General features: G+C 36.1%; 1 pseudogene; it reads right to left on the bottom strand.

Moving 5' to 3' along the window:
* Window positions 1-7,843: 7,843 nt before the first annotated feature.
* LOC149139131 (boron transporter 1-like) overlaps window positions 7,844-25,681 on the bottom strand; it is a 32,127-nt pseudogene continuing 14,289 nt past the window's right edge.

The following is a 25,681-nucleotide window of genomic DNA, read 5'->3' on the forward strand; positions in this document are numbered from 1 at the left end:
AAAGTATGAAATAAGTTGTGAGAATAGTTGGTTTGACTAAGCTAGGAGGTAAATTAAGGGCCATATAATCACCCAATGATGAGGCTCATCATATATATAACATTAAAAACATCAAACGTGGTAGCAGGCCACCACCCCCACCACACCACACACTCCCATATGAGTAAAAATCATATATATATATATATATATATATATAACCAACGATTAATTTTTAAAGCCTTTTATGTATTTTTGTTATAACTATATATCATATGGTTATCAAATGGCGTCCAAAATTGTCAATGGTGGCATGTTTTGAACCTGGCTCGCCCCCCAACCAATCATTAAACAGGTTTTCGCCAACAACCATGCATTGGAAAATTTGCCCCTTAACATATTTAAATGTCACTCAATGCATTCGACAGGGAAGAGTGGAGGATGGAGACAAAATTTGGAGGCACAGACCCAATTAAATCAGATAGCACGAGGGTGGAACCTTGACACAGTTCCAGGAGGCAGAACATTATCCAGGAGGAGGTGTGGAACCATGAACTTGGAGAATCTTAAGATGTTGAAAAGATTCCCTTGAGGGCCAGAGATGCCAATGATGGAATTTGATAAGTGGATAGTCATTTTTGCATGTTTTCTCATCAGGAACACAACCGTGTAGTCAAAATCTCCATATGAGTAGCATAAATGCAAGTGGCAAGCAACAAAGAATCTTTGGAGAATCTTATAGAATCTTAAAGATTCCCTTGGAGGCTGATTTTTGACCGAGGAAGAATGTTGTCAACTTTTTAGTCATTTTTCACAGAATTTCACAAGGAGCGCAGTGGTGTGCTCTTAATATTCATTCGTGCAGTGAATTTTCCAGCCATATTCAAGGAGGAATCTTTGAGGGAATATTCAAGATTCCTGAGGGTCCAAAATTTGATGATGTCAGAATTGGACAAGTTTATAGTCGATTTTATGCCACTCATCACCACAAATTCAGTAGTGCGGGACATTTCAGCAGGTGAGCTTTACATTTTTCGGCCATCACCAGAAGTGGAGGTATATGATATAGTTATGTCATGCTTTTATTTTATTTTGCTAAGATGATGTTATTGTTGAGATCCCTTGTTACCATTATGTTAAGGGATACTTGTTGCCACATCAAGTGAGACTTGTTAGCTTGTCATGTTGAAGGAGAACCCATTTGAGTGACAATTCCTATAGGGAGAACGTTTCGTGGAGAGACACGCGAGTCATGCTGAGGGTATTTGTCCTTGTAATGACAAAAAACATGCCATGTACATCATCATCATTTGCGGCATTAAATTAAGCAACCTCCCCACTCTTGAGACCGGTCCCGGAGATGCAACCCACACTGGGTGAACTCCATTATCAATTTTTATGTTCATTTATTTAACAGTTGTCGTTATGTTTCATCTTCTTTACAATATGAACATGTGGTATATCGTTCTCTTTTAAATTCAATTCTGCTAACATCATATAAGTAAAAAATCTTGGACAATTCTGGTAGCTAAAGAGATCTTAATCAATTGAGAAAACAACAGAGCTTGGAGAATCCCACTCAAAAGCATAGTATTAAAAATTCAGTCTGTCTGAACTAGAAACCGGTCAAACCGGCTAGTTCCTTGGCTAAAGCAACCGAAGTGGTCAAAACCTCGGTCAATAGCGTCATTCACCCTTTTTTTAGACAAACCAGGCATGAATCGATCAGGTTATGACGAAACTGACCAGTTTTCCCATAAACCAGATGATTTTATCATAAATCGACTAGTTCCTTGCTAGGCCGGTGGCGATTCCACCACAGGCATTCTTAGAGGCTTGTGAGGTGGTTTGGAGAGAAAATAAGGGTTTTTTTCCTCTAAAAACAACCCCTCCAAGCTAATAAAAAGAGGTCTCCCCTCTCATTTGCCTCACACACCCAATTAAGAGTTTTTTTAGCTTCATTGTGAGCTTGGAGAGTGTTGAGTTTTTGTTGGAGTAGTGGAACAATAGAGATTTTTAGCTAAGTGGTAGCCACCATGCCTCCAAAATCCAAGGATACTACATGGGATCATTGTGATATGATTTATGGAGAAATGATCTACGAATATTGTCAAAAATCTATTGAAGGAGTGGGTATTAATATGTTCAAGAAACACTTGGATGGGATAGGAGGCCATGTAAAGACACGTGGAGCACAAAAAGAAGTAATATGGAATATTAGGGTAGAACACCTTCAGAAGTTTGAGACTCAAGTCACTGAACTAGCAGAGAAGTTTGTGACTCAAGCAGTTGCAAAGTTTGGGAGTCGAGGTTCAACCAATTGAGTTTTATCATGGATTGTAGGCTCTTGTTTTGGACTCTAGAGGTGATTTAGAGCCTCATTGATTATATATTTTGGTGTTGATATTCATTGCACTCAGTGCCATTTTGATAGATTCACCTTTACACGGTATATGTATGAGAAAACTTTGCATATTTTGTGTCTGTTAGTTTGGAATCATGGTTTTAAATCTTAAATTTTCATTAAAAAATAGTTATTTCATGTGTTTTTTTTTTAATATCGATTCATTAAGATCTAACCAATCTCGGTTTGATTAGTTTTGGTTTGAGACCTAGTTTATTAGGTGGACCGGTCTAGTCACCAGTTCCAATTTTTGAAACTATGCTCAAAAGTGGGTGATGGTAATGAATACTATAAAAGTGAAACCCATTGTGCAAACATGCAAATGGATGCAACAAATATTGCAAAGAGAGAAGTTGAGGCCTCTATATGTGAAGCAGAGAAAGAGCATATAAATGCTCAAGAACTCCATTGTAACGTGGATGATGCAGATGATGGTGAACCCCACTGTGATGAAACACATGTGGATGATGACTGCAATGTGAAATGTGAACTGGTGAATCAAACTGCAATTGTTGAATTTGGTGAATTTGAAACTGTTAATGAGCACATGCATGCTCAGATATCCCACAATAGAGTGTATGAAAATTATTTTGATGTTAAATTTGATGAGAAACCATTAACTAGTTATGAGTGGTTGCACATGATGCAACAAAGAGCTCTTGTTTATATTTTGTTATTTGGTGATATAAGCCCACTTGATTCAATAAGCAAAGTGGAAGACAACATGTTTGTAGCAAAAAAAGTGTTGAAAAGTGTAACTAGGTTCGGTCTTCATAATGACATGTGAAATTTTGATTTTACGTAATTGATGTATAGAAGAAAAATACAAATATTTTTGTAATTCTTGTCTCATGGGCTTCATGAGCAAGGAATTTTATTTTTAGTAATGTTTTTACAGGTCAATTTGGGCACATCAACCCTGACTCCCAAATTAGTGTCCTTAGTGCCTATCAAGCCCTAATTCAGTTGTTTCATGCCCTAATGAAGTCAACCATCATCATGCTTGCTTCCCAAGAGTTTCCATGACAAAATTCATCCATAAACTACCTCTGAAGAGATGAGTGCAAGTAGGCCTTTATCAGGGTACACTACAGCACAATCCATACACTGTCATCCTACATTGCATCGCACTTGGTCCCTCTTTGGCCTGTGTTGAGCGAACTTGACCAAATTTCCATCAGGGTTTGAAATATTCCTTATCCATTGGATGCTTCCAGAAGTTTCTCAAGGCTATCTGTTCCTTTGGGTTTGTATTTGGATAAGGAAGGGAGTTAAGAAGTATCAATCCCTTCATTCCTTCCTCCATCAAACTAATTCCTAAATTGGGAGAGCATTCATGATCACCACTTATGGCTTAAACTCCTTCACTCACCTATAAAATGACCACTCATTCAAGTGATCAAGGGTTGGAATTCATTTGAGATAGGGAGATGTTGTTAGTGTAATAATTGAATCAAGTATAGTGTCAAAGTGTTTTCCTTGCCATAAGAGAAGGAGGGATTGAATTGGAGTGTCACTGAATCAAGCACGTATGGGTTGTAACTCTTCCTCTTATCAATAAAGTCTTCAAAGCTTTTTCCTTATGTTTGTGTTATAATTTAATTGTTTCATATGTATGTCATGCTCTTGATTCCATGTTATGTTTAATCAATAGATCATTATCATATGCTTTGATGGGTTTTTGTCTCTGTCTGTGTGCAGGTACTTTTCAAGCGGCTTAAGTATGGAAAGGAGCGGCAGAATCGGTCAAGGGAGATAAGGAGCAAGCGAAAGCTACAAGTAGGTTTCTCTTCTCTCTTGTTTAATCTATTGATTATAGAAAAGGTAGAGAATGCTTTGTATGTTGTTTCTAGACCTGCTACTAAGTTTAGAGGGTTAGGCATTTGTCCAAGAACACTAAATATTCCCGAAACAAATTGGTGACTCCACTGGGGAAATCTTACCCTTTCTAGTAGCTCATCAGTCTCTTAGGACACTTTTACATACTATACATGTGGTTGTTCATTGAATCTTAGTTATAATTCATAGAAAGTTGAACCAAAATTGTGACAAGTTGCCTTTAGAATGGCTTACTGTCATTAATGCACCCTAGTGAATGACACAATGCGCTGCATCACACTTCTTGCATAGAACCAGTGCACTTCAATGCACCATATCTAACTATTGCTTGCGATGATCCCTTGAAGATTAGTTTCCCATCTAGGAACTAAAGTTTTATCAAATTTTCTCCTGTTTTGAATTGTTTGTTGAATATCAATGATGTCTTATCTCTTAAAACAGTGTTTTCATCTCCTTATCCAGCCCTACTTAGACTAAGATTGATAAATGTTTCTTATGTATTGCTTTATCATTTTCAATCATTTAGTCGAAAGGTAGTTTTTATAGATTTCTCTTTATCGAAAGAAAGTGTCATCAAATCATCATTTCCTTCGAAAATGAATTTTCGTAGAGTCTTTGTTCATGAAAATATCGATTGATTTGTATGTGCGTATGATTTGTCTTTTTGTCAAAAGTTTCATAATTCCTTGTTTCTTTAAAATCAAAAGTGTTGTAAATGCTTCCTTTCCTTCTGTTATCACAAAATCTGACCCTGATAGGCTGCTGATCAAGTAGACTCTAAGTAACTCTTTCAAACCAATCTTTCGGTTGAGGCTTAGCCTCCTCAACCTGAGAGGGCTCTCTCAATAGGTTTAGGATTTTTGATTAATGATTAGATGGCTAACTCTAGAAATAAAAATGAACAAAAATGTATAACTGGTTGAATCAAAGATTTAGCAAACATCTATTGGGCTATGGAGTCAGTATAGTCTTCAACAAAACATCATAATCAGCTTAACATGGAAGTCAAGGCACTTGGAGTTTAGGTTTATAAGTGAAACAGTAACACAGTGAATAAACACAGTTTACAAGCATGTGATTGAAGTTAGAGCATTTGCCAATGAATTCTAAGTAACACATGCACATACCACTACAAATAAGTAATTGAAAAGGGCCATAAAAATATCAAACACATGAACCCCTTATGAATCTTGAGTAGTAAAATTGATCTTTGTATTAAGTTTGAAAAACAAAACAGTCTCCCCTATAACACAACTTCTTTTGCTAATAATATTGCCAACCCTGAGGGATTCAGATCTCATGCTTCATATAGAGTTTTTACAACCTTGGATTCTATGATCCATCCTTAGGAGAATTCGAATTTCTAAAAATTGACACCTATCTACTCATAAAACAGACTTCTTAATTACAAACTGACAGCTAAACAGGGAAAATTTTAAGAACCCCCCCCAAATTTATAAATATAATAATTGGGCGAATCTCCATGGTATATAGGAAAAATGGAAGGCGATTTTATCAATAATATAATATGTATATATAATTTTCTGGCGAATCTCTCACCAGGCATGGCGAATATTTTACTCAATTATAAAATCTTGTAAGAACTTGGCAAGTCTTTCACTAAATAATAAAACTTTGTAAAGTCCTAGTGAATTTTAGCATTGTGAACTCTTAGAGAATTTTTTGAAGAAGTATAAAACCATATATGATAAGAGCCACATGGTGGCAATATCACTATCTTTTTTCACATTTCCACGACATGGAACTTGTCTATAAAATTATAAAAAAACCAAGTCCCTTATAATATGTAGGTAAGCTTATAACACAGTCTGATACCTCTATTATGCTTGTCTTCATTCAAGTGTCATAGCTGCTATACTTAACACTGTGAATCACAACTCGCTTAGAACTCAACTCTATAGTGTACTTAAAACCTTTGGAAATTGAATCTGACAACTCTATAAAAAGGATTAGTGAAATAGAAGCTTTTGTGAACGAGCCCACTAACTATCACTACTAAACAATCAATCTAGACTATGAAATCTTCCACCTTGATCACAATTGTGCTCACGATCAAGGGAGTGCGATCACCTGGCCTGACATAATGGCCATCATAGCTTCCCTGCCAATACACAAGTATGTTCCTGTTTGCAATTAGAAAAATTGCCCAAATTACAATCTATTTACTCCAGCCTATGTTGGAAAGTTATAGAAGGATGACTAGTGCAATCAATCCATTCCTTTTAGCCCTGGATTTGTTTCAGTTTAAGATAGAAGTATACAAATATACTTGTCCAATGTCTACTACTACTGAGCATTAGTTAATTCATAAGAAAGTATGTAAACACACAAACATAAATTCACACTCATGAATATCCCAACTTTCTATCAAGTGCTATGACTAGTGATGGAAATCACAATTATTTTCAAAAGCCTGGAATCATGCCTAAGCATCCTCTATGAATGACCCAATGCCTTCCTGGTTAGCTGTCTACATTAAAGTTGCAACAAACAATATGACATTAGGCATGGCTTGAAAGTAACAAACCACTGTAGAACTCAGGCATAGATGGCAAGTGCAGACCGCGTTTTCAAGATATCGGTTAGAAAATCCATAGCATATAATAGCACAAATTGAGAAACTCATAATGTCCTGTCTGTTGAATATTGTAGCCAATTTTGTCATAGATTATACTGCAGAGCATAAAACTGCTTATAAATTAACATAACACGTAGGCTTCATATTCCTTGTATATGGCTTCATATTCTTTGTTTTTCTTCAAGTTTGTTGCTTTACAAGACTTAAATTATTCCTTCTGAATTTGTTTTACAAGACTTAAATTATTAAAGATAATAACAAATCTTCCCAACCATTCAAGATAAATCTGATTTAACTTGAATGCACATATTCTTTATTTCCATTATCTAAATGTTTTATTGTCATGAAAAATAGATATTTCCATCTCAACATATCCTTGATCATTTGACATTTCCCTTGGTTAGTTTTTAAAGGTAATGGCTAAACATTTACAGAAGTTCTAATATTGTAAGCCTTACCATTTCCTTTTCATTTGTCAAGTTTAATTTCCACATTTTTTATTTCAATGAAACATTAAAGGCTGCAAACTTTGTGGTTATGATCCAACTAGTAGAATAAGGATGACTTTCTATGAAGCTCAAACCACTCACAGGACCCTTTAATACCACCATGCTTATTTGGCATGCCTGGGGTCTACAAAACCACAAGACTGACATAATAGATTTCATGCTTCAAGAAAACAGAAATACTTCAAGCTTGACTTCCATTACATTTTTTTACACGCATTATATGGTCTACCCTGTCCTCTGAGATGGACAGAGGTTCTTTGTGAAGACACACCAAATACAACCGAGTGATTTATGGCACAATGATTAAATAATGATAAGCCAACAAAATATGTACTATTAAACATAAAATATGCTCACTCAAGGGAAAGATTACTAGCCGAGGATTTAGACTCCAAACACCTAATTGGAAGTTGGTTTATGTGGCCTCAAACCAAATGCACTTGGACTCATATTTTTTCCTTAACTAACCAGGGGAATGCCTGAATGCTTTTCCCCTCTGTGAGGGCTATGTGTCTATCTGATCTCACTTATACGGGGGCTATATATTTGTTTAGCTTCTGCAACTTGGGGACTTAATGCAGACTCGGATCCATGAATTGGTGTGCAATCACTCAAGCTAGTTATCTGTGGACTATATGTCTGTTTGACCTCACCGCGACTTCATGTAATCATCTCATCCAAAACTTCGCCATCATTTGCACCTGTTCCCATGCTTCCTAGTCCGAACCCCTGAATTCCAGCTTCCTGCAATCAATATATGTTACAGTTCAATTTATTATTGTTCATGTTGCAGGGCTTATGAAATAGAATTGAGTAGTATTTTTAAAATTTGTTTGATATGTGTCTTGCACTCACTGTTATATTGCATGGCATTCCAGGGGCTTCTTCATACTCTGTTGCATCCAATTCTTGAAGATGTGCTCCTTTGAAAAACTTGGGAAGGATATACTGCCTCGCTGGGACTAACAAGTTACAACATGATTAGTAGTGGGAAGAGAACACCATCTATAGGCATCCATGTGATACCAAAACATGCCAACAAATAACATGTCTGGAAAATGGTGAAAGTGGCAATTGTATTGAAAGGCACCGTTTCAAGAAATGTAGCATGATACTCCTAAAGTTCTCTGTAACCATCAGTTCAACATTGATCAGCTTTGAAAACTATATTACAAGCATTAAATTCAATCACATTATAGTTTGAATAAAGTTCATACTTGTATCTACGGCTTGGAGCAGTGAAAAGAAACAATAGCCTTTCCCAAAATTGATTTCCTGGCAAACTCTCTATGGCCATGAAGGCAAAGTAACCCCAAAGCACAGAAGTTGGGATCTTTCTAATGATGGGCATTACTGCAAAGCAGCCAACTACCATCAGAGATTGCAACAAATTACTCAATTGCTGTTCTTTCACCTCAACAGGAAGCAGGTCATCCACGTCCTTGTCAACATTAAAAATTGATTCATCAACTGGGGCATCCATATTCCCAGTACTTGTGGCCAACTGAATTGTGGTCTCTTTCAATTCCTTAAGTGCCTGCATAAATGGTTGGGACATGACAAGACAAATAAATAAAGGGAGAGGAAAATTAGATAAAATGAAACACCCAAACTAAAAAATAAGACCATTACCAAGGCATGTGGAGGCTGATAAACCATTGGGGTTTGCATTTTCTCACAGGGATGGCTTCAAGTAGGGATTTCACCAGCACTAACTTATCCCCCTTGATGATAACCATCTATTACACCATATTGACATCTCCTTTTCAACCTTAGAAACCATCCACACCCATTATATTTTTTTGCAGTCACTGAATTTAAATAAAGACATAGCGCTGCGATTACAATTGAGCTAAGGACAATTCCACTCAAATGTATCTTCTACTCTAGAAACATTAATTATATCTTTTGTTATATTTGAATCAACAATGATTGTCCAACCTGTTCATAGTTTCAGTTCCTCTGTTACACTTCTAGTGAACATCAATTTAACTATTTTAGAAATATTGAAGCGCTATAACAAATCAGTACCACGATATAATACGATTTAGTTCTTGTTCAATTTTATGTATAAGGGCACCATCCAACAAGATATGCCAAGCAAGGCACACTGAAAGTGCTGTCAATTTCCCATTTATTCTGTTTAATTTCTGCATACTGATTCCTACTGATACCGTTCCAACTGCTTGAAACAATAACATTTTCAAAAGGTCTCTTTCACTCTCACTTCAATTAGAACAGTACCCCTTTCTCTACTACATTCATGCACATATGCTTACATTTCCAATTCTGCAGATTGGTTTTCATGAAATTAACCAATACTTGTTTTGCATCTAACGAATTCACATCACTAAACAAAGCACTGAAAATATCACCAAAACTGAGTGGCCTCTCTAGTATTACAAGAAGATTTATTCAAAAGAAACAAGAAGTTATTTTAAACTACCCTAGACATCTCATTGTCAGTACAGCATGCAGGACTTTTTATGCCTGCCAGTTTTTGACTTCCGTGAAGTCTTACATTGAATATCTAATCAAAAGATCGCTGCAAAACTTTAAAGGGGTGTAAAACCCCCAGCATTCAAATGCTTTGATGGCCAGAGCATGAGCCCAACTCAAAGTTTAATCTGAGATGTAATCTCTACAAATATAGAATGCAAACAAATGCACTAAAAACCAAAGAAACCTAGTTCACTGGCCCTTTCCTTCTCAAATGTCTCAAAGTACTCTCTTTCAATTCCTTAAGTGCCTGCATAAATGGTTGGGACATGACAAGACAAATAAATAAAGGGAGAGGAAAATTAGATAAAATGAAACACCCAAACTCAAAAATAAGACCATTACCAAGGCAGGTGGAGGATGATAAACCATTGGGGTCTGCATTTGCTCACAGGGATGGCTTCAAGTAGGGATTTCACCAGCACTAACTTATCCCCCTTGATGATAACCATCTATTACACCATATTGACATCTCCTTTTCAACCTTAGAAACCATCCACACCCATTATATTTTTTTGCAGTCACTGAATTTAAATAAAGACATAGCGCTGCGATTACAATTGAGCTAAGGACAATTCCACTCAAATGTATCTTCTACTCTAGAAACATTAATTATATCTTTTGTTATATTTGAATCAACAATGATTGTCCAACCTGTTCATAGTTTCAGTTCCTCTGTTACACTTCTAGTGAACATCAATTTAACTATTTTAGAAATATTGAAGTGCTGTGTGAACAGTATTTGATTGCATTAATGGCTTCCAATGAGCGTAGAAATTCATTTGGGCTTACATGGGCAGAGCAGTGGGATTATTCATACAACGACCAGGACACAGCATAGAAAAACAAGTCTGTGGTCTTGACCAGATTAGCAGATTATAACAACTAACAAGAAGATGAAATGTGCGGCGTCTGCTGGGGCCAAAATGGTGAAGGAAGGGACTTCGGCTGGTATTCGTTGGGCCAAACATCAATACCACAAAAATGACCAGAACTGAAATGGTAGTCAGTGTCCAAAATTAGCAGAAGAAATGAGTGTGGGAAGGGCATATATGTGATCTATTTTGCTTCTGTTGTATTCTAGAGCAGACTTATATTGTATTAATTTTTGGGCTAAAGTTTTGAGTATATTAAATGACTGAACCATGTAGAACCATTGACTTGACTTTACATATATGGTTGTAAGGCCTCCTGATTTTAGTCATCCATTAAAACAGGGGATATTTGTGCACTAAATGTTCACTCCATGCTTTATTTTTCTGCTGAAAAAATATTTGAATCAACAATAACCTCACAATCATGTTCAAAAGGCCTCTCATTGTCATGCTTATTTGAACTAAGCACTAATCCAGCATTGTAGGCTTCCTATCATTTCCTTGATTTTAGTCTCTACTTCAAAGCAAGATCATTCTAAAGCTACATTTATAAAAAATGATCTATTATTACTTTTTTGAGTAAAGGTTCGCCTTTTCATTATGCCATCAATCATTCACAACTGATTTGAACTTGCATTATTGATTTTCCCGATGGGAAAGTAGACCAATAACACAAGTTTATGAAGGCAAAGTAATCCCAAAGCACAGAAGTTGGGATCTTTCTAATGATGGTCATTACTGCAAGGCAGCCAACCACCATCAGAGATTGCAACAAATTACTCAATTGTTGTTCTTTCACCTCAACAGGAAGCAGGTCATCCACGTCCTTGTCAACATTAAAAATTGATTCATCAACTGGGCATCCATATTCCCAGTACTTGCGGCCAACTGAATTGTGGTCTCTTTCAATTCCTTAAGTGCCTGCATAAATGGTTGGGACATGACAAGACAAATAAATAAAGGGAGAGGAAAATTAGATAAAATGAAACACCCAAACTCAAAAATAAGACCATTACCAAGGCAGGTGGAGGCTGATAAACCATTGGGGTCTACATTTGCTCATAGGCTTCTTGCATGTTTCTGTATAATTTCCCTAAGGTTGAATTTTTCTGCATACTTTTCCGGATTGTTGTCACTAACTTGCTAAGCACCAACTGTAACAAAAGTACTTGTAAGTTACTCGTCTATAAAATGTCTGAATTGTGTCTTTTCCCTGAGAAGCTGCAATTGATAATTCCAATATATTGGTACCTAATGTTTGAGGGTAGCTAAGCCTTTCATGTGCATTGGAGATTCAGGAATAACACCATTTGAAGGAGGTATGCCAACAATACCACATAAAATAGTCTGTCACAATAAAAGGAAAATTTATGAATCCACTAGAGATTTTTTATGGAGGTGAAAACAAAGAATGAAGAGTTAGATCAAGATGTCTTCAGGAGAGCAAAAGCTCTTCCAGAATAGGGTAGCCAGTGATAGTTGAACCTAAACATGAACCCTGACAAAAATTACAACATAGTTCTAAATAATATATATTTACTGTGGTAATTTGCATACCAAAAACCCTAAGAGAAGTCATAATGGTATGAAGAAGGTTTTCTTAAGTTGAACTCATTCTGTTGGGCAAGTTGGGATGCAACGCTGTGATCAAAATAATAAAGCACTGCAATCATTGTTGCCCGAATGAAAGCTCCAGAAATGCGTAACAATGGCACATCAAGCATTTCCTGTGTGGAAAAATAAGTACTGTTATTGCATGGAAACGAAAACAAAAAAGGAAAAAAAAATGGATTCTATGTTTTGAGGTGGTGGATGAAAGGCAAGATCAGTGCCTTATCATGTTTGGGCTATGGGAGCACGCATTTTATGTCAAAGGGAGAATGTAAAGAAGGATTATGGGTTATAAGCAGCCAAGGATCATCCCCCTGCCTTGTGTTGTTGCCACCCCCAACCTTCCAAAGTTCAAACCAACTGTCTTCCAATCAGCGGAAAGGCCAACACCACCACCTTCCAAATCACTGAAGATTTATTGTAGGATTTATTTGGAGATCTTATACAATCCTCAACAGACAGAGGCTATATGTACTTCCAACTCACCACCTTTCTCAATAAGCCCTTCCCTTCTATAATTCTCTAGACATATTTAGCATCCAGGGCTCTTTCCAAGCAATGGAGATTTTAAATGTCCCATGCTCACAGCTCTTTAGGAACAACAGTTTTTTTCCATGAGACCCGAGGAATATTCTTTTTTCTGTTTGTCCCCAGCCCATAGGAATCTGAAACTAAGTCTTCTTACCTGTTCCAGGACCTGTTTGGGAATAAAGGAAAAAAACACTCAGTACATAGGGATGGCTTCAAGTAGGGATTTCACCAGCACTAACTTACCCCCCTTAATGATAACCATCTATTACACCATATTGACATCTCCTTTTCAACCTTAGAAACCATCCACACCCATTCTATTTTTTTGCAGTCATTGAATTTACATAAAGACATAGTGTTGCGATTACAATTGAGCTAAGGACAATTCCACTCAAATGTATCTTCTGTCTAGAAACATTAATCATATCTTTTGTTATATTTGAATCAACAATAACCTCACAATCATCTTCAAAAGGCCTCTCATTGTCATGCTTATTTGAACTAAGCACTAATCCAGCATTGTAGGCTTCCTGAGCTATAGGGTTCCATCACCATTGAGATGTTATCATCAAAACAAACATAAAAACCACTTGAATATCATATCTTATACACATCAACATAACAAGTAAATACTTGCGCTATAAAGCATAGAAAGCCATATTGCACAATATTATAAAATACCCTGTCAGTAACAACAAATGGCAAAGAATTTCAAATGATCAGTCATATTTGACAATCATAAACAACTTAATTTCCAAATAAAGTTTTGTTCAATAGTCTTGAAGAACTAGAACCACCACAATCCAGCTACACCAATGGTGCAAATCCTTAGCAAATGTGGTAAAATAATTTTTTTTTAAACATGGTATACTTGATCATGTTACTTATACAGGGTTCCATCTGTTTTACTAGTATCCAAAGAGAAACTCACTGGTGAGATGATGCAGGCTACACTACAACAGGCCAATAGTATTTTTATCCCCACAGCTAATATACAAGTCAGGGTACAAAACCTAGATCTTTGAAATACTCGTGCTCCTGAGCACTACAAGCAGTGATGCGTCCAAAAACACCAAAAAACTCATTTCCAAAATTCCTACACCTTTGTCTAACTGCAAACACATCTAATGTCAATTGGGTCTAGCTCCACTGGTTAGGTGGAATGATTGTTATCCTCCCTACAATGGTTCTATTCCCACCAATGACATGTTGATATGGCCTTTGGCTCTAAGGAATTTGCTTAAGCCTAGGTGCTATCCTCATAATGAGGCAAAGTTCCTTGGGTTTTCTCAGGATATATTTTGCAAAAAGCATTTTAGTCAATTGGGTCTAGCCCAAGCAATTGAGGGGGAATGTTATCCCTCCACAACCAGGACCAATTCTCACAAGTGACATGTTGACCTCTTAATGAATGTATTGTTGATTGCCTCGTACCCCAAATAATTTGGGTTTACCCTGGATACCATCCTCAGAATGAGAGGAAGTGCCAGAACAGCATGAGGACAGCATGAGGTAAGTGTGTAAAACTAGCAAGAAACCTATTCTAGATAGAGTGTTCCACCCTAGCCTAGGAATGACATTTTTAAGGGTTCACATGTGTGCATAAAAAGCACCTCACCCCACCTCAAGCCTCGCGCTCCACTATCTGAGTAGATCTTCCATGAGGTCAAGTAGTAGGGTGAATTATCACTAGGGGAAATTATAATTCCCCCCTACAGAACTCGGCTGAAGTTGTAGAGGTATAAAGTCACAGGTAAGCACTATCCATAACAACATATCACAAGGTTCCATAGGGATTTTGAGTCGTAATTTTTGAGTGAGATGTGTGTCCAATCATTTCTTTGTAATTCGTCAATCTAGCTTTTATAGGACTTGAACCATTGAATCTGGCTTCATCAAATATCCCTAACCCTAATGAGCCTAGTGGATATCACCATCACGTGTGGATAACACTGCCTCAAATACAAGACCCAGTAGGGTAGAGTAAACACATGAACTCATGCACCCAACACACTTAGAAAACTACACCATTCACAAAATAGACACTAATGCATGCCCTCCCCTGGATGGGTAACTGTGCCTTCCTAATTGAAGACAATACATTCATACATGTGCTTCATCCAGTGATCCTACTAAACTATTGCGCCTCCATTAGAGGATCTCTTATGTGCCCTCTACTAAAGATCGACTTTCCTCTGTACAAACTAGAATGTATTTGTTGAAGGATGATGTTGTTGTCGAAGGAGAACAACTACTGAGAAATACGTAAAATCTAAGACTACCTCCACTCTTGTATCAAATAAAAGTAAAATTGTTGTCAAATTAAGCAATATTGTTAAGCAATTTTCTCTTTGTATATTCAGCAAGCCAAAAATGAAAAATATTATATCATATGTGGGTACATGGAGCAGTTAGAAATCAGTCTACTGTCGTAGACTGAAATGGAGTACAACCCTTTTACAAGGCCTATGGTACCAAGTGCAACATCTAATCTTCTTCTGGAAAAACACTAAAAGAGCTTTATTGCACTTTGAATTTCAAATGCTTGTTAAATGATCAAGTGGTAGTTGCAAAGAACAACTCAAACTGGGTGATATCAAAACAAAATAATTTAGTATTTCCAAGACAAAATAACATTACTGATGTATCTCTGGATTCCATGAAAACAAAGCAATTTGATGTATTGAAATGATATTAGGAGATTAGTAAAAAGGATCAAATTAAGTGATGTTATGGCCATACAATTGTATCCATTTACGCTTCGAGTGAAGAGACTCAGCAACACCAAGAACATCGAGTGCCCTCCAAGAAAATGTAGTCCTTGTGGTTTGTAGAGAGTCTTCACACTCTAACATCGGGCTCTTCAAACCATCTCTGCACAAGGTCATTACAAATGTAAAAAATCAGCAAGACACAAATTTGGTAGTAAATATGACCAAAAGAAGAACTAGTGTAAACAATTTTCACAATCCTGTTTTTGAAACCAACATTATAATCTCCTTAGCATTATGATCAGCTGTCAGTGTTCTTCCCAAGTCAGCAAACTCAGCTCCGCCTTGAAAAAGTGTAATTGCATAAAAGGAATGTCGATCTCATGCCAATAGGTCTCCTACGATGAATGCGCAGGAACCTAGTACATAGACCATTCTACCTAGGGCTTATTTCCCTTTCCAAATATCAATAATTCTTTTCCAAGAAAACATAAAATAAGAATAATATTTTGCTATATTCTAAAAGGTGAAGATGTTGAAATCATGCCACAAAGTGAAAGGAAATCAAATATCTTTCCTCAAACCACCAAATATATAAAGAAAACAACAATAATTATAAAAATAAACTAGATCTGTCGATCTATGCATGAAATGAGTCAAGCGACAAAAAAAATATGACCAAAATAAACCAAAAATTTCAAACTTGACAAAATCCTCTAAACAAGCAGCAAACAAACTGCTAAAATTTTCTAAGATATTAGAGCTAGACATCAACGCAATTTCATGTACTTGAATAAGCCCATTGTTGCTTAGCGTTAGACTTCTTAAATTAGTTATTTATCATTTAATACTAGGACACTGTCTATGTGAAAAGAAATAGGTCCCAGCTTCATCAAATCTGACTTGATTTCAAATCAAAGATCAAATCCAAAGGACACTAACTTGTTACTCTTGGATGGTGCTAATGTTAAATACACAAAATAACAAAAAATAAAGATATGATAAAAAAGTAGACCTGCGAGATTATATTGGTCGAGTGTGACAGGGACACAAATAACTGAGACTAGAGAGATTTATAGAAGGCAGTAGTTACTATTGTGTGATTAGTGGTATGGTGGAGAGACCTACCAAGAAGGGACGTTGGTCTCGGAAAAGTATAGTAGGGAGATCCATAGAGCATTTATGTAAAAGGAAGATGAGAAGTGTCGTCTTCAAGTTGGTTTATGTTATGGTAGAATTTTGTTGGTGATAAGTGGTAACAAAACACTCACATCAATAGGTAAAAAGTAAATTCGGGGCATGAGTTGGACTGACTCATGTTATCTCATCCCTTAATGGTCCTAAGGAGATGTGGGGACCCGAACAACTTAGTACCTAAAAGACTTGAAAACATGGCTGACAAATCACTGACAAGAAATGGCTAGCAAATGACTTGAAAGTCTTGTTAAATTTGTTATTTATCATTTAATAATAGTCAGACACTATCTATGTGAAAAGAAATAGGTCCCAACCTCACCAAATCCAACTTTATTTCCTGTCACAGATAAGAAACAAACAATGTAATGATTAAATATGAAACATCAATCTTAAAATAACACACATCAAAATAATGTTGCTGCAATGTTACAATGAAAAATACAAATATAGAACCTATTTTTACCTGAAGTTGACATATAGTAATTTTGCATGATCAATGGAACATGTATACCAAAATAAGAGTCCTAGGGTATTTCAATTTCCCAGTTCTCATCTTGGTCCTCATTTTCTAAATTGTGAACATGATCTTCTCTAAATGAGCTGTCATTATGAGCCTCCAAAACATTATGTTGTATATCAAGTTCATTAGATAGATTTATTATATTGTTTTCTCCCCTTCTATCACAATCTGATCGCCAAAGAGTTAGCGATCTTTCATATGGAAAATTGTCAATGTCATACTTTGTTACATATAATCTTAAACATGTATCCACATGTTTATCAAGCTTGTTCCTCAACTTTGACTTCAAGAATGATAATGCACTAAACATTCTCTCATCCTCCACTGATCCCAAAATCATGGTTTGACACAAATTTGCTAATTTGAAATATTCTGATATGTTTTCTTGCAGGTATTGGCTAGCACTTAAAGCAGTCCATAATCTTGTTATAGCACCATTTTCATTAGGATTCTCCAAAAAAGGATATTGCTTCCACATTGTTTCAGCAAAGCGTCCACCTTGTTGATACAATTTTGATGAATCTAAAATACCTTCAATTTGTTCTCCATGTATCGAGACTTTCTTGCAAAAATGGTCTACTAAACATTTTAATCTTTTTTGAAAATCAGCTTTTAAAGTTCTTCGACATTGACAATTGTTCCAATATTGAGGGTATAGGGGAAGGCATAGCGCTTCGCCCGTTCACTTATTGAATAGGGGGTGAATACTTTTTTGCCCTATCGGTTATATAAGCAAACCCAAACCGGCAACGGGGCTCGACCTTAAGCCCCCCCACCCAATAAGTAAATTGAAACTTTAGTTGCTCGACCTTAAGGGCCGTTACTTCTTAGGGGTCACTCACTATTCATATGGTGAGGGTGCGTAAGCAAACTCGACTGTCCAGGAGAGGGATTTATCGCTCGACCATAAGGACCTTTAGGTGCTTGACCATAAGGATGCGTAAGCGGGCTCGACTGTTAAGGTCGCCATCACCTTTAGGTGCTCGACTGTTAAGGAGAGGGAGAGGGAGAGGGCCGCCATCGAGAGGAGAGGAGACAAACAACTCTCTTTTGGGGGAGGGGCACCAAAAGAGAGGTCCGTTAGGGTGCGTAGCACGCTCGACTAATAAGGCCGCCATCGGCTCCACTGATAAGGACCGGCAGCGGGGCTCGACTGATAAGGATGCGTAAGCAGGCTCGACTATTAAGGAGAGGACCCTTTAGGGGGATCAACTGATAAGGATGCGTAAGCAGGCTCGACTGTTAAGGCCGCCATCACCTTTAGGTGCTCGACCATAAGGACCTTTAGGTGCTCGACTGATAAGGACCCTTTAGGGTGCTCGACCATAAGGACCTTTAGGTGCTCGACTGTTAAGGAGAGGATGCGTAAGCAGGCTCGACTGTTAAGGAGAGGACCTTTAGGTGCTCGACTGTTAAGGATGCGTAAGCAGGCTCGACTGTTAAGGAGAGGACCCTTTAGGGGGCTCGACTGATAAGGACCCTTTAGGGTGCTCGACCATAAGGGAGAGGAGAGGAGAGGGAGAGGAGAGGAGAGGAGAGGTACGTTAGTGACTTTTTTAGTTACTTATTTGATAGGGGCCACCCAATAAGTAAAATGAAACTTGAAGAACAACAAGTCGCCATCGCCGCCATCAATTCGATATATTATATATGTAATTATGCATTGAAGTCCTCTCCCCTCGGGGATTGGGGTGGGTGGGTAAATAGTGGTCGAGCCTGCTTGCGCATCATGACTGGAAGAAACGAAGTGTAAATAAAAACATGTCCTCCTCTTCCATCTTCCGACCAATAGCCAATAGTAGATCCAGGTGTGCCAGTACTCAATGCCGGTAGTCAATGTAGTCGACCCAGGTGTTGATGCAGTCGATGATGCTACTTGATGCCAGGTGGCGATGGCCAAGAGTCAATGCCAGCCAAGTGTAGAGGCACTCAATGAAAAGAGTCGATCCTAGAGTCGATCTAGGTGTTGTGATCCACTCGGTGCCGGTACTCAATAGTCAATGCCGATAGTCGATCCAGGTGGTGATCACTCAATCTAAGAGCCGATCCAAGAGTAGTCGATGCCGGTGACAGTAAATGCTGCTGGTACTCAATGCTGCTAGTCGATGCAATCGATCCAAGAGCCAAAAGTAGCCGCTAGTTGATCCCAATGTGTGTCCATGCATTCTAGGTACTCAATGCAAGTAGCTGGTAATGTTTATTTCCTCACCATATGAATAGTGAGTCCCTACCGGGCCTGATCCTGGCCTTCTAATAAGTGGGAATGTCAGTACAGAAAGATGGCGTGTCACTGAAAGGTGGTGGCCTAACGAAACTGGTCAATTCGCTAGTTGAAAGGTGGCCTATCAAGAGTTCTCCTACGTGACCCCAGCCTTACAATAAGTGGGAATTTCAGTAAGCAAAGTGGGCGTATAAAGATGATAGATGTTAACCTGGCAATATGGGAAATGAAAGAGTGAAAGATGGCGCGTTGCCCCAAGGAAAGTGCCCGAACCTCCTAAGATTCCTGCAAGTGTGATAAACCATCCCCTGGCTGTGTGGGCATCTCCCTCCTAGCAGTCTGAAGCCTGTCTGAACATCCATCCATACCAACGAGGCTCGCTCTCTGATGGACCGCCATCTGGCAGTTGTTCAACGATATAAGCTGAAGTGATTTCTGGCTGTAATGAATCCAATCCGGCAGTTCAACGATTTCTGTTAAAGGGAAACCACCACCTTATCTCTCGGCTGCTAATCAACCCCATCCATCCGGCAGGTGTCAGCAGAAAGAGGTGCGCAGCAGCGAATAAGAAACAAAAGGCGGGTGCGCAATAAGGAAGATCCTTATATAGCGTATATCAAAAATTTCCCTCCTAATATGAAGAGGTTCAGGTCTAAGAGCATCGTCGGAAGAGTGTCATATCCAAATAAGAAGTAGGTATAAAAAAGTAGAAATAGGGCCCTTACTTCTTAGGGGTCACTCACTATTCATATGGTGAGGGATCTTACTCTAAAGAAATTGGTAATCCTTCATCGGGATCCAGCCAACGCTTGGGACAATAGTGATAATGGTACCCAACAGCATCTTCAAACAAGTGTGATTCCAATCAGCAAATTACGTATATAGATATAAAAACACATATTTCATTAAATTTGGAAGTATTCAATGGATCTAGAATATATAACTTCAACTAGATTAAGTTTTTTCAAAATGGGGAATTAGAAATTCACTTAGTTCACTAATTTTAATGTAGATATTCATCATTTTTTGTGAAAAAAATTATCATGATAAACTTTATTAAACAAATTCATATAAACTTGCAAAAACAAATCTTTCATGTCTTAATCTTGGATTCCTTACATTATCTATATTCATATTTTTATGGTTTGTCTTAAAATATAAGTTTGTTAAGGTTATTTTATGAAAAGAATGATGTGTATTTTACTATTATTAACCCATTTAATTATAATTTGGTATAGTAAATATCATGTATGTGTTAAGTTACAATTATTACTAAGACAATGTTGGCACAATTTAAAAGTATATCACCTTTGCAACACTAGTAATATCATTGAAGATTTAAAAAATCTCATAGATCATCGAGTTTATACTCATATTGGATTTAAATTTCAAAATATTTGTGACGCTACCAACCTTCTTGATCTTTTAACTAAACAAAATTATGATGAGCTTGAACACTTCTTTTAATGCTTTTTGAGCATAACAATAAAATTCGAAATAATTTTGGATAATATCTTTTTGCCTTCTTATATACCATATTTGGTCTTAGTGGATGATAATCATCATTATCACCATTATCATTTCATACTATTGTAGGAAATTTGCACCATTTTAGAGTTGAGGAGAAAAATTTTTTTTAGGATCAAATTAAATGTTGAATGCGAGTAGTAGCATAATTTATTTTTATTTGTTATTTGTACTTTTGTGTTAAAAACTAAGTTGATTGAGGCTTACTTAATAAATAATAGATTAATATGCAAGATACATATTAAGTATAAAATTATTTAATGACAAATGATCATAGTAATGTGTCAAATATATACCAACATAAATCCATCTTAAGTACAAATGTAGGGATCAAATTTCTTCAGGTGCAAACATTTTTAGTGTAAAATACAATGTGTTATTTTTCATTGTTGAAACTGTATTTTTGAATGCTAAATAGAGTATACATAAGACCAATAAAAATTTTAACCATAAAAACTTCTTTTTTATATATATAGATATATATGAAGTTGAAATTGACATAAATTAGTTAATATAGATCTTCAAATAGTTTATTTGAATCTCTAGCTGAAATATTTTTGAAAAGTATAACATTTAAACATCTAATTCACAATATTTTTTTTCTTCTAATTACTTTACAACATATTCATTTTTTTATTTTTCTATTTAAAACATAATTTTTATTTTAAAGGGGCACAAACGGACAGACAAACTTACACATATCCTCATACTAGGTTGTAGGATGAGCCTCTCAACTCAATTACTAATCATTTTAATGATTAAAACCAATCACGAATTAGAATAGTAACAAAGTAGTACAATTTGATTATTTTCAAATACAAGAGGAAAGAGAGAAAATTGACTAAACTATTTATTACAAATGTTTAGTTTTTGTTCCTGTAGTGTTTAAGGATATTGTATTGAAAAGAACATATTAACATTCATCTAAAACTTAGATTCCTTACATTATTTCTATTATCATTATTATTTATATTTATGTATTAAATTTGACTCATGAATAATAGATTTTGTAAAAAAATTCTTACCTATAAAGTTTTTTAACAATATATTAATATTGTTTTCTTACTATTATTGACCATTTTAAATTGACACTAACTGCTTTTCCTAAGTTTAGTACAAATTTATAATAATAGTATAATGTTGGCACCACTTCAAAATCTATAAGAGGAAATATTTTATAAGTCTAGTTGTGTTGTTCAATGATCAAAATATTTTTTTTATAAATTAGAGTGCAACAAAATAGCAAATTTGATTTGTATCAATTATAATAAGGAATATTAAGGAAAACTCACTTCAAACATTATTACAAGTGTCTAGCGTCTATTCACTAAGTGTTTAAATGATTTATATTAAATAGAATACTAATTAGGTACCCCACTATTGTTTTAATAGACCAAATTTAGAAGATGTTTTTAAGTGTATTATTGAATTTGATTATGCATATTTGATATGGTGAGAAGTCATGTTGGTCAAATAAAGCTTTGAAAACTTAAATATTTTATGGAAACTTAAATATTTTATGGCAATGTCATGTAATTTGTATCAACACATGATTACATTGAAATACTAAATAATATAAAACTCCAAAAATAATATGAAGATAATATTTTATATACAACAAATATTGAAAAGTGTGTCTGAATGTATATTAATAGATCATTCAAAAAAAAATTACATTCATGAATCATATAAACCTAATCTTAAGATATTTGTTCTTGCAATGTTCTTTCTTTGGCATCCATGCCCACACTATGGTATTAATTAGAATAGAACCAAGTTCTGTGTCATCAGGATTTGGTATCCAATATTGCTCTAAAAAATTTCCATTGTATTTCCCTTACATAGGCTTCGACTAGTCAACCTTTACATGAAGATTCTCAATTTCATTATACCTAAAGATATCTGAGATGGATTTTGCCATCCAAATCATCTCTTCTGCATCCTCATTTCCTGATCTAACTAGCAACATCCTTCCTTTCTCAACATCAATCATCAGATTGAATGTTGGCTTTGGCTTGTTTCATTTGGATCCAACATATATTGGTTCATTTTTCGCATTATCAAAATCTCCATCCATAATACTTGAGATTACATGGAGTGCATTACAATCAACATCAATGCTTTGCCTTCTCTTGGGCCAGAAATCCTCAGAAGATGAATCACTTCCATCTATTATTCTATGATCATTATAGATTCCATCTAATGTATCAAGAACTCTTTCCCAATACACTACTTTATTTTTCCATTCCTCTATAACAATTGGTGAATCCTCATTCCCAATAGTGTCTTTCCACATTTTTATGTATGATGTTATCCCTTCGTTTAGTTCTTTTAAATAGAAATCATTCTGTTTGGAAGCTCAGAAAGATGTCTTCCCTATGGGAATTATCGATCGACCTTCATCATCTCCATAACTCAACTTGTTCTAACCACTTAGTATCTCTAATTGATTCTTTGTACCTTAGTATTGAAACATCATTGAGTACAAGAAATTGGAAGTATTGGACATTAAGATGTCCAACTAGTGCATTTTTCCCTCCTTGGTGTATCCATTAAGGAAATTTTTGAAGTCATAGACCTTGTCAATAAGTATAGGTGGAAACACTCGATTTTCTTCAATTATGCGATATGTATCCATCATTTCAGGTTAAGAATATATATCTTTACTTTTGAGGTTGGAAGACATTCTTATGTAGGTTCCATCTATGTATTCATGTGTGTGCCCCACAGGCAAGAACCCAACCTCAATAGTGATGAAGACACCAAGTGCAGTTAAAAGTGATGAGACAACAAAAGATAGCGATTCTTATTATCACTTGCTGCATTGTCCAACTGTAACAACAAATGTCGAGGAAGAGGTTTAAAATCAACATTTTGACTTGTTGATCTTCCATGAGATATAAAATCATCCTTGTACACTTGACATTTTGAGTAAATAGAGGTGTCAAGTAATGCATTTGTAAGTGGGTTTCTTGAACTTCCACTTTCATAAAGTGGATCACCATACATATCCATTTGTGAGTCTTCAAGGTCCCTTAAGCACTTTGCAAGGGATGTAATAGTAAATTGTGATCCCATATGTACAAATGGTAAAGAGAAATGACCAAAACCTCTTGTCTTATGCCCATGTGTAAGAATACCTGTCAATGGCAAACCTAAATTTGTTCCTACAATAGATTTTGATTTGACACGTTGCCTTGGGATTGAAGTCTTTGTTTTGTCCATTTTATCATGGATAATGCTCAAATACTCCTTTGGAAACTGCTCTAACATAATTATGTGGGCATAGTAGCATTATCTTCCACACATAACAATCTTGTTATGTTTGTTCAACCTACCTCGTGCCTTTTCTTCCAACTCTTTTGTAGTTTATGACTTCATTTGTGCTTTCAACACAATACATTCACTGCATTTACTGAAGTTGGGGTTCTTTGAAAATGCCACATCTCGAAGCTTAGTATCCCAGATCTTGCTCATTGTTGATTGTGATATTGATGGGTAATTGAGCTTTTGAAGAGCCTCATTGATCTCTTTTAACAAAGAATTTTGTGTGTAAGTCGAAGGAAGCAATCTTAAAGGAGAATATGTTCCATCTTCTTCAACTTGACATGTTTGGTTTGGTGAAAATTCTGAATTATCCATTACAATTTTGTGCAATATTTCTATGGCTGCCTTTGTGTGAGCTCATGCTTTGCATGTGTTGGTGTTTCCATGAATAACTTTGATCTATCCATGTTGGAAATAATGTTGGTAGTTATAGAATGTGCTTTGAGGAATATTATGTATCTTATACCAGGCTTTCTTACAAATAATATTCCCATTAAATATCATGTCCTTTACATTTCTAGCAATAGGTGGTAGGCCATGGCCATGGCTCTTTCACATGACTGTGTTTGACATGAGTGAATTCAAGACAAATTTCCTAATACCATTTTTATTTATTTGTCTCATACCCTTCCTAGCACCTGCAATGGCCTTCCGATCCACATGTTGAAGACAATCTTTTCTACAACATACACCTGCTGCCAAAAGTCGAATTGCTTTCACTTCATCTATTTTTGTTTCACATTTTGCAATCTTTTTTGTAGCCATAACTCATTTAATCCTTTTATATGGCCTTGTTACATGCATATCAATTGAGTTTCTATCTATTTCATTACAAAGATACCCATCCCATTTGTTTAAGGGATTTGTGTCCTCTATAACATCCCATATCACCATTTCCTTGGGTGGCTCCTTGAACTTTTCCTTGACCCTTGATATCACACCTTTATTGTCCACCAACTTATTTATTGGCCATCTAACCAAACAATATATAGACTTATCCCCAATTCTTTATATCTCACAATTTCCATCTATCTCTTCCAAAAAAGCACCAAATTCCATTTCACCTAGTGTTTCACCCTCAACAATGTGCTCCTCGCAGACATTAACTAGCATTCCTTTGGCAATGCACATGCATGTTCCCATGCATTCATGTGTAAGAGAAACCTTTGTACATATGAATCTAACCCTATCTTGGGGAATATTTATTGCCTGATCATGATAGTGAGGCTCCAAATCTGATTCTCACCAAATCTCATAAGATTCCAATGCACCCCCTAATGTATGCTCAAATCCTGTTGGATGTGGTAGAGGAGCATCATGTTTTAACACCTT

This window comes from Pinus tabuliformis, chromosome X (assembly GCF_031772625.1).
Source record: "Pinus tabuliformis cultivar Carrire ecotype Pingquan chromosome X, CPIR1, whole genome shotgun sequence".
NCBI lineage: Eukaryota > Viridiplantae > Streptophyta > Pinopsida > Pinales > Pinaceae > Pinus > Pinus tabuliformis.